Source organism: Triticum dicoccoides, chromosome 7A (assembly GCF_002162155.2).
Source record: "Triticum dicoccoides isolate Atlit2015 ecotype Zavitan chromosome 7A, WEW_v2.0, whole genome shotgun sequence".
Lineage (NCBI taxonomy): Eukaryota > Viridiplantae > Streptophyta > Magnoliopsida > Poales > Poaceae > Triticum > Triticum dicoccoides.
In genome coordinates, this window is record NC_041392.1 from 716,851,357 (window position 1) to 716,869,720 (window position 18,364).

Genomic DNA, 18,364 nt, shown 5'->3' on the forward strand with positions numbered 1-18,364 from the left:
CTCCCGCCTCCCCTCCCGCCCTGACCAGCCTCCCAGGAGCCGCGCCCCGGTCGCCCAGGCCGTCCAAGCTGCGCCGTCGCCCTGCCCTCCCGCCGGCCGCCCTCCCACCGTCCAAGCCGCGCCCCGGCCGCCCTCCCGCCGGCCGCCGATGCCGCCTCCTCTGAGGTGAGGTATGTGCTTTTTTCATTTTGTTTCATTTTCTTTACTGTTTCATTTTTTAGCACTAATTAGTGACTGTCCTTTGCAGATGGAGATGAACAATGAGGAGATTGTCATGGACTCGATGTTCGATTCGTCGGATTGGTTGACATCCGACGATTCCGACATTGTTGAGTTGTTGCAAGACGACGACGTCGAGATGATGAGCCTCCTCATTGACGTGCAATCGTTTGAAAACTGTGTGAAGCCGATGGATCAGAGGAGTGGGTCGAAGATGGGGCGAGTCACCATCTACCGGAATCGCGCTCTCGGACACGAGCATTTGATGGAAGACTACTTTGCGGAGGTACCTACATACCCTCCTCGTCTCTTCCGCAGAAGGTACCGAATGCGGCGTAGTTTGTTTGTGAAGATTGTCACCGATTGTGAGGCCGCCTCCTATTACTTTAAATGTCGTAGATCCGCCGCCGGTATCATAGGGTTTAGTGCATATCAAAAGATATCGGCGGCAATGTGGGTACTCGCTTATGGCATACCCGCGGATTATACCGACGAGTATCTTCGCATTGGGCAAGATACAACCACGGAGTCAGTCCGTAGGTTTGCCAAGTTGGTCATCTGGTTGTACGGTGAGCAGTATCTTCGGGCACCAAACGAGGAAGATACAAAGAGATTAAAGGAAATGAATGAAAAAAGGGGATGGCCGGGGATGCTAGGTAGTCTTGCTTGCATGCATTGGAGGTGGAAAAATTGCCCACCATGGGGTACCATTGTGCTTGAGGCCGTAGCATCTCAGGACACATGGATTTGGCATGCATTCTTTGGGTTGCGGGGAACACTCAATGATATCAATATCCTCAATAGATCTCCGTTGTTCAAAAGATTAATTTCTGGTGATGCTCCAGCTTGCAACTACAAAATCATGGACAATGAGTACTCAATGGGATACTATCTCACCGATGGCATCTATCCCGAATGGGCAACTCTTGTGAAGTCCATCAAGGAGAAAAATGGGGTGCCCTTAACAAGAAAAGAGGCTCATTTCACCACGGCAAAAGAGGCAGCCCGCAAGGATATTGAGAGAGCTTTCGGTGTTGTGCAAGCAAGGTTTGCCATAGTTCGTGGTCCAGCTCGGTTTTGGGACAAAAAAACCTTGGTGAACATCATGAAATGTTGTGTGATTCTACACAACATGATCCTAGAGGATGAGAGAGGGTTAAACCTCCCTTGTTTCTATGACAATGTTGGTACCCGTGTGCAACCGGAAAGAAACCCTTCTCGCATACATGCTTTTCTTCAAGCACATCGTGAGATTGAGGATGCAACCACTCATGGTCGGCTCCGGGATGATCTAGTAGAGCACCACTGGCAGTTGGATGGACGGCGCATTGGCCCATGATGTATCTTTGTTTTACTTTTCTATGTCCTATTTGATTCGAACAATTAGTGTAATTTGCTCAAACATTGTTGTAATAATTTGAATGATTATTGTTTTATTCGGTGTTGTAATAATAACTAGAATGATTATTGTTTTATGTCAAATGTGATGGAATTTGTGATATGTCATATGATGAAATGTGTGATATATGAAATGACAGTTTTAAAGGTTGGGGTTGAGGCAAAGACTAGAACCCTCAAATCCAACCCTTAAAGCAGTTTAAGGGTTCGGTTTGAGGGTTCTAGTCTTTGCCCCTGTTTTTCAACCCTTAAAAGTGTCAAAAACTGGCACTTCTCAACCCTTAAAACTGCTATAAGGATTTGAGGGTTTGAGGGTTCTACTAGTAATGCTCTTAATACTCTAGATGCATGCTGGATAGCGGTCGATGTATGGAGTAATAGTAGTAGATGCAGAATCGTTTCGGTCTACTGGTCGCGGACGTGATGCCTATATACATGATCATGCCTAGATATTCTCATAATTATGCGCTTTTCTATCAATTGCTCGACAGTAATTTGTTCATCCACCGTAAATTATGCTATCTTGAGAGAAGCCACTAGTGAAACCTATGGCCCCCGGGTATATCTTCCATCATATTATTTTCCTATCAATTTGCTATTTCTGCCATTTTTTATTTTGCAATCTTTACTTTCCAATCTATACAACAAAAGTACCAAAAATATTTACCTTATTATCTTTATCAGATCTCACTTTTGCAAGTGGCCGTGAAGGGATTGACAACCCCTTTATCGCGTTGGTTGCAAGGTTCTTATTTGTTTGTGCAAGTACAAGGCGACTTGTGTTTTCAGTGTTTCGTAGAAAAGGAATATCAAACGGAATGAAACCTTCGCGAGGATCGTTTTTGGAACAAACAAAATCCAGGAGACTTGGAGTGGACGTCAAGGAAGCAACGGGGCGTCCACGAGGTAGGGAGGCGCGCCCAAGGGGTAGGCGCGCCCCCACCCTCGTGGGCCCATCGTGGCTCCCCTGAAAACATCCGAGAGCACCACGAAACCCTATTTCCACCGCCGCAACCTTCTGTACCCATGAGATCCCATCTTGGGGCCTTTTCTGGCGCTCCGCCGGAGGGGGAATCGATCAGGAGGGCTTCTACATCAACACCATGGCCTCTCCGATGATGCGTGAGTAGTTTACCACAGACTTTCGGGTCTGTAGTTATTAGCTAGATGGCTTCTTCTCTCTCTTTGGATCTCAATACAAAGTTCTCGATTCTCTTGGAGATCTATTTGATGTAATTCTTTTTGCGGTGTGTTTGTCGAGATCTGATGAATTGTGGGTTTATGATCAAGATTATCTATGAACAATATTTGATTCTTCTCTGAATTCTTATATGCATGATTTGATATCTTTGCAAGTCTCTTCGAATTATCAGTTTGGTTTGGCCTACTAGATTGATCTTTCTTGCAATGGGAGAAGTGCTTAGCTTTGTGTTCAATCTTGCGGTGTCCTTTCCCAGTGACAGCAGGGGCAGCAAGGCATGTATTGTATTGTTGCCATCGAGGATAAAAAGATGGGATTTATATCATATTGCTTGAGTTTATCCCTCTACATCATGTCATCTTGCCTAATGTGTTACTCTGTTCTTATGAACTTAATACTCTAGATGCATGCTGGATAGCGGTCGATGTATGGAGTAATAGTAGTAGATGCAGAATCGTTTCGGTCTACTGGTCGCGGACGTGATGCCTATATACATGATCATGCCTAGATATTCTCATAACTATGCGCTTTTCTCTCAATTGCTCGACAGTAATTTGTTCACCCACCGTAAATTATGCTATCTTGAGAGAAGCCACTAATGAAACCTATGGTCCCCGGGTCTATCTTCCATCATATTATTTTCCTATCAATTTGCTATTTCTGTTGCTGTTTATTTTGCAATCTTTACTTTCCAATCTATACAACAAAAATACCAAAAATATTTATCTTATTATGTTTATCAGATCTCACTTTTGCAAGTGGTGGTGAAGGGATTGACAACCCCTTTATCGCGTTGGTTGCAAGGTTCTTATTTGTTTGTGCAGGTACAAGGCGACTTGCGTGTAACCTCCTACTGGATTGATACCTTGGTTCTCAAAAACTAAGGAAAATACTTACGCTACTTTGCTGCATCACCCTTTCCTCTTCAAGGTAAAACCAATGCATGCTCAAGAAGTAGCACCTCCTTGAGGTTGATATATGTTCAGATTGCTACATTGTCTCGTTGAAATCACCTATCATCATCCAGGGAGCGCTGGATTTGGGTTTTATTCTACGGATCAGCTCCCACATGTTATGTCTTAGATGAGCTTTCGGTTCACCATAGACAAAAGTACCCCACCACTGCATTTCATTTGGATTCAAACGAATTAACACGTCGATGTACCTCGGGCCAACGGCAAGCTTTATTACTTCCACACTTACATCATAGAAGAGCGTGATACCAGCACTTTTGCCAATGACGGGCTGCGCAATATAGTCTTTGAGGCCTAGCCTCCATATCAACTTATTAACATACGAGGTGCTTTGCCGAGTTTTAAAGAGGAGCACAAGCTTGGACTTGTAGGTATGCACAAGGCATACAAGTTCCTGAATTGTCCGGGGCTGCCCAGGACCCCGGCAGTTCCAGCTTAGGACTGTCATGGCTCCTGACGGGTGCCGCCATTAGCACCCGACAGTTTGCCGGTAGCCCCTGGACCGGTCACTTTCGTGCCGCCTGAGCCCTCCATGCCATTGCCCTCTCCCTTTGTACCAGTTCCTCTCTTCTTCTTAATCTTGTCATCCATCTTCAGGTTGGTTTCTGCCTCCCCAACTTTCCCATGGCCTGCGCCTCTATCTCCCCTATTCCCAAGCACTGATCCTTACCCTTCGCTGGCCTTCCCCCCGGGATCCATTTCACCTGCAGGGTCTTAGCATCTTTTGCTTTACCTGTCGGTCCACCACCTATAGCTTCATACATTGTTGGCTCACTTTTGTTTACCTTCAACTCCCCTTTTTCCTTCTGGCTGCTCCGTTCGTCCCTCTCGGCCGCAGTTCTTTGTTTCAGGCCAGCAGTTTCAGTGGACGGTGTCCCAGCTGGATCAGCGATGGTGTAGACTGCTGCATCTTCTCCTGTGTTTGCCTTTTCTCCATGACCATCCGGTGCCCTTTTTCCCGGAGCTGCTATGACTCCACCATCTGCATCGCCCCCTCCCACTGCTTGTGTCTGGTTCGGTCCATAGCATGGATGGGGACCAAAAACCGGAGGGAAATCAAGTTCTGACTCCACGCACCCCTTACCGGCAGCTACACAAACCTGAGTAGGGTGCTGAGGATTGGGAGGGTATGAGTTGCTGTCAGTCTCTTTGTCATTTGAGCCATCCACCGCCCCAGTCCGGGTAGTCATCTCTAGGTTCTGGGTGCCGCTGGCAGCGCCGCCCGAGCCCCCATCCTCTCCGCTGCCCGAGTCCAGCTTGATGCTGCTGACTGCTGCTATAGCAGCCTGAACCAATGGGTCTGCCAGCACCTTCTCCGAAACTCTGCCACACCTCTCTGGAGCCTTCTTCTGCAAGATCATCTTTCCTGCCCCCTGTTCTCTGGCTCGAAGTGCAGGAACCAGCGAGCACTACTCGTATCCGGGACGCTGCCCCCTCCTCTCATGCTACTTCTTTTAGAAGGAGATGCGCGTAGTGCCGTCGAGAATCTCATCTCTTGGAGATCCTCTGGAAGCTTACAGTCGTGCTGCCCATGCCCTAGATGGCCACATGCAGTACAAAACCTAGGGAGCCTCTCGTACTTTACATTCAGCTTATACAATTTTCCTTCAACATTATCATAAGTCTCTAACTTCTTTCTAATGGGTTCATCTACGTCATGGTTACCGCGGACACGCATGTAGTTGCCCCACATTCTGCCTTCGTTATCTGCATCCACTTCCAGGACCTCACCAAGCTCGGCGCCGAGGGCTCTAGCCACCGACTCGAAGAGCATGATCGGGGGAGCGTCGTAGATGCGCGCCCACATTGGCATGTGGGCGACCTCCACATCCCTAGGCCTCGCGCTTCTGTCCACTTCCACCATGAGGAAGGCATCTCCTTTATGGGTCCATGGCCCATTGTTGAGGATGAACCTGAGATCCCCCTCACGCTCGAATTCGAGGGTGAAGCGGTTGTTCTTGAGTGGGGTGAAACTGAGGCATATAGTAGGACCCCTAACCCTAACTCTAGTCAAACGTGGCAGCTATCGCGGCTGTCTGTGTGCGTGGCGGCCGCGACCGCGGGTGGCGAGGAGAGCCGGAAAGAGAGGCGGGGACGGCGACGGATTACCTGCTGGAGCAGAGGGCGGCGGGGTGGCAGATCGAGGGCGAGGGCGATGGTGCGGCGGATCAAGGGCGGGGACGACGTGGTGGGAGAGCGAGGGCGGCGACGAGTACGTCGAGGACGACGGCGACAACGGACAGCAAGTAGGACATCAACGATGACGTGGGCAGCGACGCGGTGGAGGACGAGGGCGGCGACGAGAGCGAGATGAAGGAGAGTGGAGTGAAGTGGGGTAGGGGGAGGGGCACGCGTGTGCAAATAGTTTTCATCCCGTGCGAGGACAGCGCCAGATGACCCGCCACTGCTAATTTGGGGTGGCGGGCGGCAATCTTTGAGTTGAATTTGGACAATGCAGAGCTAACCTATATGTGGCGGGCACGATTGGACACCCGCCACAGCTAATATCTGCACACAAAAATTAACCAGTTGCAGGCATTCATCTGTGGTGGGGCCTTTGTCTTGCCTGCCACTGCTGCCTATAACACCAATGGCGGATACATCTAGCCGCTTGCCGCTGCAAGCATTCATAACATAGCCAAGCTCAGCAGTGCTTGTTTTGTGGCGGGTGGTGTATTTCGCCCGCCACTGGTGTGCCTATAGCTCTGGCGGTCATGTGTTTTACCCGCAACTGCTACTTCTCCTAACTTAGAGTGATGGGTGCCTCATCGCGTTTGTCACTCTTTCAAGTTTATCTATAAGGCTTTTTCTAGTAGTGTCGCAGACGAATGTTTGGACATGATCTTGCCTGAAGCGAAGCGTCATGTTGTGGCTAAGGAAATCGCTTCAAGGAGGAAGAGGAACAATGTGCTCTAGGCGGTTGAAGGTGAAGGACTTGGATTTTTTTTTGAAACTATGATCTTTTTTTAGAGCAAATTCGGAAACTATATGGCCTAGTGCTGACCGAAAAGTTGGTTTTCGGCCTAAAAGAGGCCGACGGGGTCATAGTTTTGCAAATAACACATTAGGTCATATAGTTTCCGAATTTGCTATAAGAAATGTCATAGTTTCAAAAAAAAATCAAGGACTTGCGTTAGCTAGATTTCATTCCAATGGCTTGCGAAAATCTTGGAAAACAATTTTTTAAAGGCCACTGAAGAATTGGCGGTTCCAACAATGAATTGCCGTCACAAGGCAAACTATTCATGATCCTTTGTTGCAAGGCCTATCTGGATCACAAGAGTTCAAATTTAACTCGAATAAGCTTGGTGCTAGTTTTCATGCTTGAATTTTTTTCATGAACATGACATGACATGAGAAAAGGCTGCATATAAGAGTATATGAGAACAATACGGTGTAACTGGATTTATACAAGATGGTACTCGCTCCGTTCCAAAATATAAGTCTTTCTAGAGATTTCAATAGGTGACTACATACGGAGCAAAATGAGTGAACCTATACTCTAAAATATGTCTACATACATCCGTATGTTGTAGTCTATTTGAAGTGTTTAAAAAGACTTATATTTCCGAACGGAGGGAGTAGCTGACAAACTGTTTAGTAAAGAGAAAAATTGACATTTCAACCTCGAACTAACCACTCGGTTTGATTTAAGACATTGGACTATGGAACCGGTCGAAATACCCTTCTAACTAGCCACAAGGTTCAAAACTCAACTCTGATCCTGGTTTTGCTTCGGTCAACCGGTATTGACTACGTTCACGGTTGACTGGGTACCGCCGGGCCAGCTTTGACCCCTTCTATATATATGAGAAAAAAAGAAAAAGAAAAACTCCCTCCTCTCCTTCCCCGTCGAAGCAAAACCAGGGTTGAATTTTGAGCCTCGCGGTTAGCTGGGGGTGTATTCTGACCGGTTTCGTAGTTGAAATGAGAACTTTTCTCTTTAGTACTCCCTCCGGTTTTTTTTAGTCTGCATATAAGATTAGGTGAAAGTCAAACTTTATAGAGTTTGACCAACTTTATAGAAAAAAATATCAACATCTACAATACTAAAGATATACGGTATGAAAATTAATTTCATGATGCATCTAACAATATTGATTTCATATTGTGAATCTCAATATATTTTTCTATAAACTTAGTCAAAGTTAACAAAGTTTGACTTTGACGAAACCTTATATGCAGACTAAAAAGAAACGAAGGGAGTAAATCACAAAGAGAAGAGAACTGCTATACAGACGACATTCACTAACGATTTCAGCACGACACTCCATCTCACACCATCCATTCAAGACGCCAATGTACAGAAAGTTGTCGGATTTGGCATGGGCTCAGGATCGTGCAAGCAAATGTCGTCTGTGAAGTAGTTTCGAATCACAAATAAGTTGCCGGTATGACTATTGACTAACCTGTTGATTGCAGAGCTATACTAGTTTTGTGTGGGCCTGTCCTCTGTAGCCCAAACTAGCTAGCCATGCATGGCGCTGAGTAGAGGAGTGAGCACTGATTCGCTGCTGCACACTGGGACGGCGATGGGAGTCTCCTCCGGCATGACAACGGTGAGGCAGCACCGAACAAGGAGGCTGTCGTCCTGCATGGGCGACGTTCTTCTAATTTGCTCTAGATCGTAGAAGAAGTCATCGTGGTCACGGTCGAACGTGTGCGTCATCTTCTGGGACTGGTGGTTCACCACCCCTTTGAGGTCGAAGCTGAACTCCACTGTCATCGGCATCTCACCCTTGGCCATGCGGCCGCGGCCGAGGCACAAGAAGGACCGTCCATGGTATTTGGGGCAGAATTTGAGGTACCATCTGCTCCCCCCTATGGCGAAGTGCCTGGAGTAGATACCGTCCCCTTCGGCACGAAGCGCCGCGCAGAGCTGGGAGAAGCTGCGAACCATGAGCGTGTAGGACCCGTCCATGGCGACCTGCGGCGGCTCCTGAACCGCGTTGGGTTTGAAAAAGATTCCGAGCAGGCGCTGCCGCTTTGTTGCCTGCTGCTTCTTCTCCAGAGTGCACCGGATGGTTAATCTGTCACGGCGGGCACACACGCACGATGACGCCTCCAGCTCGCACCTGCGCACGTACATGGTCAGCCAGTAGAAACGGTCGTCTTCCTGGTCGCTGTCTTTATGGAAGACGGTGTGCTGGCCGGTCGCGTCCAGGATTTCGAGGGAGACGTGGATGCCGGCGAACGATCTGAGGTGACGACCCAACATGACGCCCACCGAGACGATCAAGACGTTGGCTAGGCCGTCCTTGTCGAAACACATGGGCAGAACTTCGACGTCGCAGACGAGGCCGTCGAAGAAGACTTTGCCCACATTCAGCACGCGACGTGACCGCACCAGCTTGGAGTACCACAAGACCGGCAAGTCGTCGCACGTCATCGGCGCCGATCGGCTCGCCGTGGCACCCATTGTCGACCGTACTGCCAATTATACTGTGAGGCGATCGAGTATGCCCGCGCACGCGCCTGTATATATATGTAGGCCGGCCGGGGAGGGAATTCGAGACCGAGTCGGGACTGGATCATATATGTAACCGGATTCTGGTTCATATGGAGTCCTACAGCAAGTTGGCATGGTCACGTCCTTGTGATGGGAACCCGATCATGCATGTTTCGTGTGTATAGATTTTGCGACGCCTGTATAGATTTTTGTCATGCATATTTCGTGTATCGGAGTGATGGAAACACGGTCGTATTGTATTCAGATATTTGGTATAGACACGTATGTTGGTTGGGCATGCAAAGATGGGGAGCTGCTAACCCGGCCGCGCATGCATGCAGCCCCGTACCAAGGCGTGTTATTATAGGAAAACGAGGAAACGATTTTCGTTCGGCGTATGACGTCATGCGTATGGCGTACCTGCCTAGGTAGACCTAGGTCCACTCGATCGATCGCGGCAGCGTCTTCTTCATGACTTTTTTTTAATAACGCAAGCGCTCATATATCCGCGCATACACTCACTGTTAGACTCCGAGTCATATACAATTGTAATTTTCCTATATCGTACATTGTATATGTGTTTACCCTATGCTATATAATGAGAACCAGCACACCCCTATGGGCAACATTGGAGCCACATATTTTTCATCCAACCCTATCTTCCATGGAAGGACAAAGCATAACGAAGTTGACTTTCATTTTGTGAGGAAACGAGTTGCACAAAAGCTACTACAATCAAGTTTATCTCGTCTAAAGATCAACTTGCGGATGTTTTCACTAAGCCATTGCCACTTCCTTTGTTTGAAGTCTGTTGGCGCAATCTCAACCTTCTTGACACCGGTTAATATTGAGGGAGGGTGTTATACTCCGAGTCATATACGATTGTAATTTCTATATATCGTACATATCCTGTATATGTATTTACCCTATGCTATATAATGAGAACCAACGCACCCCTATGGGTCTCTTCCTCTCATACAACGACGTCTCATACTCACCCCTATGAACGCGCGTGCGCGCGCACACACACTCTACCCCTATGAGAATCTTCATGACTTCATCATTACAACCAAGTCGGAACGCAGGGTTTCCACCCCAAGAAAGAAAGGCGATCTCCGGCCACCAGGAGAGTTCCTCCGCCGTTGTCCTCCGGTGGCTCAAGGTCGTCGGCCATGCGTGTGAATCATTTTTAGTCCATCATAGTCTAGGTTTATAGATTGTTCGTCGTCTTGACTTCCGCGCGGCGATGACGGCACTAAATAAAGATTTTTCGGATCCTTCCCCGACGAGGCGATATGTCCTATGGTGAGTATGGATTTGGAAATCAGTCTGTTTAAGTAAGGATGGCGTGCCGGTGGCATCCTCGTGGTGGACCTGTGTCCTTGCAGTACTTGGAGAAACCTTATAGATAGAACCTTATCAGTAGCGCGGGGTACACGGCAACCCCTATTGCTACTTAGCAATAGCACGGGGTGTAAACAAACGTTACAGGCAACCAAATAGCAGTAGCTCTGGTCGCCCGCCCAACGCCGCTGCTAAGTCGTCCCGACCTAACCCACCGGGGCTACCCGTAGCAGTAGCGCGTCCTCGGTAAAACATGCTACTGCTAAACTAATAGCAGTAGCGCGGCTACGCCGAACAGCGCTACCACTACCACTACCGCTCTAATGATATTTCTCATGAGTTTAATATTTCAGTTCTTACCACTTCCTTCATCTTAGGATTTAATCGTCATTGGTGATCAACAACTGGTTCAGCATCAGGTTCCATATTAATTTTATGCTGACATAGAGTGAGACTAATGCCTTTGAGATCATCAAGAGTATATCCAATAGCAGCACCGTGCTTCCTTAGAGCTTTTAATAATCTATTTTCTTCATGCTCTTAAAAGTTAGCACTAATAATAACAAGATATATCTTCTTTTCATTAAGATAAGCATATTTCAGTGTATTAGGCAATTGATAATATCAATCACTTGGCGTCCTTCTGATGCATCAACTATGGATATTTCATACCCCCCCCCCTAAGTATTTTTCTTACTATACCTGTTGACGTAGCATTATAGACTGTATTGTTACTCTTGCTACCATCAGGATAGATCTGTCCTCTTCCTTGGTTTCCCCCCCCCCCCAAAATATATGGGATATTTTAAGACATGAGCATCTTTCTTCGTAGCGGGATCTAGGGAAAAGAATGGGAAAGACAATTTCACTATATTTCTTACCAGGAACATGGCCTATCACAAGAATGTTTTTTTATGGGACGATAACTTTGAAAAGCAAGATTTCCTATCTTTTCTTTTAACTCAGGGGAAATACGATCACGCGGTGCTAATTCGAATCCCTCGGGCAAAATAAGAACAACACCTACATTCAACCCTCCCTTTTTCCATTAGCAAGAACTTGTTTCAATTGCATATCATAAGGAATTTGAAGAACTGCTTCAAATATAGTATCGGGAAGCACAACTTGGGGAACTTCAATATCGACGGGCTTGCTAGCTAAATGGCAATTCTCACATACAATTCTTCCACTTGCTTCTCATGGGTTTTCATAAACCTCCTGCGCAAAAAATTGGATATGCATTAAATAGATATCCGAGTTATTACGCATATCATGATCGATACAGAAATCAATCAAGTTCTTTTTTCTTTACCCAAGAAAAAATATTTCTATTTTCCATGTCCAATCGCAGATCCCAGAATTTATACAATAAATTAGATATGTAGCTAAGCTAATCTATTTCCCTATACACGAATATGTTGTCATTCCACTGCCACAGTCGTACTGCAATGATGAATACCTTAAAGTAGGTATAAATAGAAAGAATTTTGCTAAAATGGAAAAGGGCTTTCTTTCTAAAAAAGATGCTTGCTAACTTGATTAATATTAATATCGGGAGATCGAAGGAATTTATGCTTCACTAATTGCATGATAAATGACTACAAGCGAAGGAGATAGACGGTTTAAACAAAAAAAAGACCCAAAATTTCAAACATGTATCTAGAATTACTGGAAAACTACAAATAAAAATAGTGAAACTAAGCTCGTTAGGAGCCCATCCATTGTAGACCCAACGAATAACTAGTTCCCAACCACGGGTGGAGTAAAATCCAATAAAAAATAGTAATTAAAAGAATAAAAAAGCTTTTATTGAGTCGTTGAAATTATAGAAGAATTCTTGAACCCTAGAATTCAAAATGAAAAGTTTCTCTTTACCCAGCAAAAAAGAACCACTTAGAATAGCCAAACAAATTAAATTTGTCGAGAAATGCAAAATGGTATGGAGATTATCCTCATTATTTATTTTGACCCATTGTATTATTTCCTTGTGTATTCCTGTAGGAGGTTTTCGTACATGTGTCTTTAGTTTCCATTTTATCATCTCATCCAAGAGAGAAAGTTCTTCTAATTCTGCGAATCTTTCTAGAATCCTTTTCTCTTGAATATCAGTTAAGAGAGTTTCGAATTGCCTGGTATTCGACCAATTCTTAATCCAAAGTTCCAAACATTTGTTAAATGAGGAAGACACCCCCTAAGGCAAAAGTACGATAAATATAGTAAAGAAGGCAATGCTTTCTTTTTTTTCATTTTGATCTGTAAATGGAGTTGTTAATGAATATGCTTCATTCACTGACTCTATTCCAATTCCTAACTCTATATGATGATTTTTATATTTCATGATATTTCTATTTCTTTGAAGCAAAAACTCTATAGGTTTGGTACCCTGTATCTATTCTTATTTTTTCTATACTAGTGGAATTTCAGCGCATCGGGTTCTTTCTTAGATCAAGATGGAATGAAATAGTGAAATAGAATTTAAAAAAAGCCCTTTTGGATGAAAAGGGAAGAATAGTATGCGCTATATCTCACTTGGATAAAAAAATTAAAAGCAAATTTCTCTTATCCTCGTTTGTTCCTTCCTTTAGATAAATACTTAAAAATCCCCCTACAATAACAAATCCAATTTAGAAGGGACTTCCTCCCCGTGTTGAGAAAACTTTTCTTCTTCCAATTCTTCTTTTCTTCATTCAACTCAGTTCAAAAAAGATACCTCAAAATACTTCAATTGGTATGCGCAAGAAATAGGCCAATTTGGCAGCTTTTTGTTCAATTTCTCGTGGAGTAAAAAAATTATCATCAGTATGAGTCAAGGGAATGATCCCCTGGCCCCGGATTTCCATATAAAGAATACAACAAGGATAAAGACCATCTTTAACCTGAATTCTAATTGATTGGATATCCCGCATAAGGAATCGAAGGAAGACGCGATGTTATATTCTAGGGAATCCCCAACGAAAAATGCACACTATTCCCTTTTTCTATCCAATCGGTCACAACCACTACCTACATATATTCCACAAAATAGTACACCACAAGTAGGAGCAAATAAATAGGCATGCGATTCCGTAGAAAGACATCACGACCCCCTGCAAAAAAAACAATTTCTTGAGATGGAATTATAGATATAATATTCTTACCAAGATAACTGGAAATCCTAATCGATAAGAATCCTAGTGAACCTAGAAAAAGAATACAGGCCCAGAACAAATTACCCCTTTTTCTATAACCTTTTAGAAGTTCTACCCATATGTGTTCTAATTAGCGATTAAAAGTGTTGTAGAAGTAGGCCAACACTTCTATTGGCAAATAGGAGGTTTCCAAATTCAAGCCCTAGTACTCATCACTTCTTGGGTCATAATTACTATCTTGCTAGGTTAAGTTGTCATAGCTGTTCGGAATCCAAAAACCATCCCGATCGACAGTCAATTTTTTTTATTATGTCCTTGATTTTATTCGAGACTTGAGCAAAACTCAGATTGGAGAAGAATATGGTCCCTGGGTTCCCTTTATTGGAACTATGTTCCTTTTTATTTTTGTTTCGAATTGGTCGGGTGCTCTTTTACCTTGGAAAATTATAGAGTTACCCCATGGGGAATTAGCAGCGCCCACGAATGATATAAATACTACTGTTGCATTAGCTTTACTCACATCAGCAACATATTTATATGCTGGTCTTAGCAAAAAAAGATTGAGCTATTTCAAGAAATATATCAAACCAACTCCAATCCTTTTACCAATTAACATCCTAGAAGATTTCACTAAACCATTATCGCTTAGCTTTGGACTTTTCAGGAATACATTGGCGGATGAATTAGTCGTTGTTGTTCTTGTTTCTTTAGTCCCCTTAGTAATCCCTATACCGATCATGTTTCCTGGATTATTTACAAGCGGTATTCAAGCTCTTATTTTTGCAACATTAGCCACAACCTATATAGGTGAATCCATGAAGGGACAAGTTTTGGAAATAGTTTTTTTTAGCTTAGCTCAATTCATGCATGGTTCCAGATAATCTATATATATGATATTGTATATTCCTAGTTTAGATTCATTATCTAATTTGATATATGGATATGGAATTCCCTTCTATGTAGTTCGGCCAATTCACATTATCATTTCAATTTGATTTCACTTTGTACTTTTTAGTTACTTTACTTCTCCCCAATAGAGCTTAGAAGTAAGAATTTATTGGTTGATTGTATCCTTAACCATTTCTTTTTTTGACACGAGGAACTACTCACCATGAATCCACTAATTGCTATTGCTTCTATTATTGCTGCTGGATTGGCTGTAGGGCTTTCTTCTATTGGACTTGGAGTTGATCAAGGTACACTAGTAGAAAAAGGGTCAAACGTGAAGCACATTAGTGCCGGTTTGTATTTGAGCCGATATTAATGGTACCATTAGTGCCGGTTCGAACGGATTTGCATTAATGCCGGTTCGTGTTGAACCTTTAGTACCGGTTCATGGCACGAACCGGTACTAAAGGGGTGGTGGCAGGCTGGCGTCAGGCCGGGGCCCCACGATCACCTTTAGTACCGGTTCATGGCACGAACCGGTACTAAAGTCTAACCTTTAGTACCGGTTCGTGCCATGAACCGGTACTAAAGGGGTCTGACCTATAGTGCCGGTTGGAGACACAAACCGGCACTATAGGGCAATTTTCAAACTTGAAAAAATCATAACTAAATCATCCTAATTCAGAAAAATACATATAATATATCAAAATTTGCAGAACAAAGAGATTGATCCGCTGAAACAACCAGTTTTCCGTTTCGACAATTTTGTGTGGGTCTGTCCTCTGTAGCCCAAACTAGCTAGCCATGCATGGCGCTGAGTAGAGGAGTGAGCACTGATTCGCTGCTGCACACTGGGACGGCGATGGGAGTCTCCTCCGGCATGACAACGGTGAGGCAGCACCGAACAAGGAGGCTGTCGTCCTGCATGGGCGACGTTCTTCTAATTTGCTCTAGATCGTAGAAGAAGTCATCGTGGTCACGGTCGAACGTGTGCGTCATCTTCTGGGACTGGTGGTTCACCACCCCTTTGAGGTCGAAGCTGAACTCCACTGTCATCGGCATCTCACCCTTGGCCATGCGGCCGCGGCCGAGGCACAAGAAGGACCGTCCATGGTATTTGGGGCAGAATTTGAGGTACCATCTGCTCCCCCCTATGGCGAAGTGCCTGGAGTAGATACCGTCCCCTTCGGCACGAAGCGCCGCGCAGAGCTGGGAGAAGCTGCGAACCATGAGCGTGTAGGACCCGTCCATGGCGACCTGCGGCGGCTCCTGAACCGCGTTGGGTTTGAAAAAGATTCCGAGCAGGCGCTGCCGCTTTGTTGCCTGCTGCTTCTTCTCCAGAGTGCACCGGATGGTTAATCTGTCACGGCGGGCACACACGCACGATGACGCCTCCAGCTCGCACCTGCGCACGTACATGGTCAGCCAGTAGAAACGGTCGTCTTCCTGGTCGCTGTCTTTATGGAAGACGGTGTGCTGGCCGGTCGCGTCCAGGATTTCGAGGGAGACGTGGATGCCGGCGAACGATCTGAGGTGACGACCCAACATGACGCCCACCGAGACGATCAAGACGTTGGCTAGGCCGTCCTTGTCGAAACACATGGGCAGAACTTCGACGTCGCAGACGAGGCCGTCGAAGAAGACTTTGCCCACATTCAGCACGCGACGTGACCGCACCAGCTTGGAGTACCACAAGACCGGCAAGTCGTCGCACGTCATCGGCGCCGATCGGCTCGCCGTGGCACCCATTGTCGACCGTACTGCCAATTATACTGTGAGGCGATCGAGTATGCCCGCGCACGCGCCTGTATATATATGTAGGCCGGCCGGGGAGGGAATTCGAGACCGAGTCGGGACTGGATCATATATGTAACCGGATTCTGGTTCATATGGAGTCCTACAGCAAGTTGGCATGGTCACGTCCTTGTGATGGGAACCCGATCATGCATGTTTCGTGTGTATAGATTTTGCGACGCCTGTATAGATTTTTGTCATGCATATTTCGTGTATCGGAGTGATGGAAACACGGTCGTATTGTATTCAGATATTTGGTATAGACACGTATGTTGGTTGGGCATGCAAAGATGGGGAGCTGCTAACCCGGCCGCGCATGCATGCAGCCCCGTACCAAGGCGTGTTATTATAGGAAAACGAGGAAACGATTTTCGTTCGGCGTATGACGTCATGCGTATGGCGTACCTGCCTAGGTAGACCTAGGTCCACTCGATCGATCGCGGCAGCGTCTTCTTCATGACTTTTTTTTAATAACGCAAGCGCTCATATATCCGCGCATACACTCACTGTTAGACTCCGAGTCATATACAATTGTAATTTTCCTATATCGTACATTGTATATGTGTTTACCCTATGCTATATAATGAGAACCAGCACACCCCTATGGGCAACATTGGAGCCACATATTTTTCATCCAACCCTATCTTCCATGGAAGGACAAAGCATAACGAAGTTGACTTTCATTTTGTGAGGAAACGAGTTGCACAAAAGCTACTACAATCAAGTTTATCTCGTCTAAAGATCAACTTGCGGATGTTTTCACTAAGCCATTGCCACTTCCTTTGTTTGAAGTCTGTTGGCGCAATCTCAACCTTCTTGACACCGGTTAATATTGAGGGAGGGTGTTATACTCCGAGTCATATACGATTGTAATTTCTATATATCGTACATATCCTGTATATGTATTTACCCTATGCTATATAATGAGAACCAACGCACCCCTATGGGTCTCTTCCTCTCATACAACGACGTCTCATACTCACCCCTATGAACGCGCGTGCGCGCGCACACACACTCTACCCCTATGAGAATCTTCATGACTTCATCATTACAACCAAGTCGGAACGCAGGGTTTCCACCCCAAGAAAGAAAGGCGATCTCCGGCCACCAGGAGAGTTCCTCCGCCGTTGTCCTCCGGTGGCTCAAGGTCGTCGGCCATGCGTGTGAATCATTTTTAGTCCATCATAGTCTAGGTTTATAGATTGTTCGTCGTCTTGACTTCCGCGCGGCGATGACGGCACTAAATAAAGATTTTTCGGATCCTTCCCCGACGAGGCGATATGTCCTATGGTGAGTATGGATTTGGAAATCAGTCTGTTTAAGTAAGGATGGCGTGCCGGTGGCATCCTCGTGGTGGACCTGTGTCCTTGCAGTACTTGGAGAAACCTTATAGATAGAACCTTATCAGTAGCGCGGGGTACACGGCAACCCCTATTGCTACTTAGCAATAGCACGGGGTGTAAACAAACGTTACAGGCAACCAAATAGCAGTAGCTCTGGTCGCCCGCCCAACGCCGCTGCTAAGTCGTCCCGACCTAACCCACCGGGGCTACCCGTAGCAGTAGCGCGTCCTCGGTAAAACATGCTACTGCTAAACTAATAGCAGTAGCGCGGCTACGCCGAACAGCGCTACCACTACCACTACCGCTCTAATGATATTTCTCATGAGTTTAATATTTCAGTTCTTACCACTTCCTTCATCTTAGGATTTAATCGTCATTGGTGATCAACAACTGGTTCAGCATCAGGTTCCATATTAATTTTATGCTGACATAGAGTGAGACTAATGCCTTTGAGATCATCAAGAGTATATCCAATAGCAGCACCGTGCTTCCTTAGAGCTTTTAATAATCTATTTTCTTCATGCTCTTAAAAGTTAGCACTAATAATAACAAGATATATCTTCTTTTCATTAAGATAAGCATATTTCAGTGTATTAGGCAATTGATAATATCAATCACTTGGCGTC

General features: G+C 45.4%; 1 pseudogene; it reads left to right on the forward strand.

The window, feature by feature from the left end:
* Nucleotides 1-10,536: 10,536 nt before the first annotated feature.
* LOC119334018 lies at nucleotides 10,537-14,594 on the forward strand (annotated as a pseudogene).
* Nucleotides 14,595-18,364: the final 3,770 nt, after the last annotated feature.